The sequence below is a fragment of the Dendrobium catenatum genome, unplaced genomic scaffold (assembly GCF_001605985.2).
Source record: "Dendrobium catenatum unplaced genomic scaffold, ASM160598v2 fragScaff_scaffold_970, whole genome shotgun sequence".
Taxonomy (NCBI): domain Eukaryota; kingdom Viridiplantae; phylum Streptophyta; class Magnoliopsida; order Asparagales; family Orchidaceae; genus Dendrobium; species Dendrobium catenatum.
This window is the reverse complement of record NW_021319432.1, coordinates 253,700-255,810: the sequence shown is the minus strand read 5'-3', so window position 1 is coordinate 255,810 and position 2,111 is coordinate 253,700.

The following is a 2,111-nucleotide window of genomic DNA, read 5'->3' as shown; positions in this document are numbered from 1 at the left end:
CGCAACTCGCATTTCATTTCTATTCTCTCCTTCTCTCTCTCGTTTCGGTCGCTCTCTCGTCGCCTCCGCCCGCATCGCTGGATCATGCTCCGTTTGTTGCCGCCGACGAAGTATCTCTGACCGCCGGCCCCACACCGGTTGCCTCTCGCTCGGTCAACCTTTGCTGTCACTTGCCGTCGTCGATCTCTCTCTGAATCTCACGCCGCCGGCTATCCTAGGTTTCGTGTGAGTTGAACAAAAATTAGTAATTTAAGGTATTCTTTAACTTTTTTCTTTGATTATTTGTTCTCACTAGACATTTGCAAGAGTTTTTAATATTTTGGATGATTTAGGTAGTAATTTCGATATATGCAAGAGGTATTGTGACTTTGGGTTAGAGCAAGATAGGAAGAGAGAGATTAAGAGAGAGAAAAGAGAGGGAGAGATAAAAGAGAGAGAGGGAGAGAGAGAGAGAACAAGAGTGATCAATAGATAGAGAGATATATGATAGAGCAAGAGAGAGGGAGAGAGAGAGAGAGAGAAAAGAGAGGGAGAGTGAGAGAGAGAGAGAGAGAGAGAGAGAGAGAGAGAAAAGAGAGGGAGGGAGAGAGAGAACAAGAGCTAGCATTGAGATGAGTGAGAGGGAGTGAGAGAGAACAAGAGAGATAGATAGATAGCAAATGTTAGAGAGAGCGAGAGAGAGGGAGAGTGATAGAGAGAGAGAAAAGAGAGGGAGAGGGAGAGAGAAAAGAGAGGGAGAGTGGGAAGAGAGTGAGAGGGAGAGAGAAAAGAGAGGGAGAGTGAGAAGAGAGTGAGAGGGAGAGAGAAAAGAGAGGGAGAGTGAGAAGAGAGTGAGAGGGAGAGAGAGAGAACAAGAGAGAGAGAGAGAGAGAGAGAGAGAGAGAGCGATAGTTAGAGAGAAAGAGAGAGAGAGAGCGAGAGTGAAACAAGAATATATGTGAAAAGTTTGGAGTAGCTCCTATGGTACATAAGATTAGATAGAGTTGCCTTATTTGATTTGGTCGCATAATTGTTAGATTTGATACATGTTAAGAAAGTTGTAGGCATCAAAATAAACTTTTATTCTTTAGATGCATGTAAACGAGTTTAATTTCATGTAGTTGATAGTTGATGTAGATGATTAGTTTGTGTTGATTTGATACACATGCCATGTGGTGGGATAAAGAATTGATATTGTTGTTGTTGTTGATAGTTGATGTAGATGGTTAGTTTGGTCCGCTTGTAGCACTATGTGATCACACATAAGATGGATGCGTGAATAAGATAGTTTGGTCCGCTTGTAGCCCTATGGGATCACACATAAGATAGTTTGGTCCGCTTGTAGCCCTATGGGATCACACAAGCTATTATATAGCAGCTATATAATAGATCAATTATGTTAATGTCTTTTGCTCTGGAGATCAATTTCATTGAAAATTAAACTATGAGTAAATCCACTCATCCATCTAAATTATAACATGTTTGCACATGCATGTATTCTAATAAATATTTTGATAACTATGTAGGGTGACGTTTGCTTCAACGTCCAAATGACTATCTAAGAAGAGAGATATTAGATGTATAACAGATTGTTGGGTCGAAAAGGATTGACAGTTGAATTTATACAGGGAGTTGAAACTTTTATTCAAGTTGCATCTCAATTGCATTCCTTTCAATATGATAAAATGTTTAGATGTCCATATTCGAAGCATAAAAATCTAGCATTCCTGAAGCCCGATGATGTGAAGCTTGATTTATATCGTAGGGGATTTCTTCCAAACTATTGAATTTGGACATCACATGGCGAGTATGAGCCACACAGAGATGCTCATGCCGGTTCATCTACAGCTTATGAAACATTTGATGAAGATCAAATGAGTAGACCCTATGAAGACCTTATTTTTGATGTAGCAGGTCATAATTTAAGGTCTAATGTGGAAAAGCCACGAACACAAAAATTCTTTGAGTTATTACATTCAGCTTAATAGCTAATTTGGGATGATTGCAGTACACATTCGTAATTATCCATTACAGTGAGGATGTTAAGTATTAAAACTGAGTATAATATTCCCCGTGATTGTTTTAATGACTTTGTTGGTCTTATGAAAGAAACTAATCCAGCGGGCAATTTA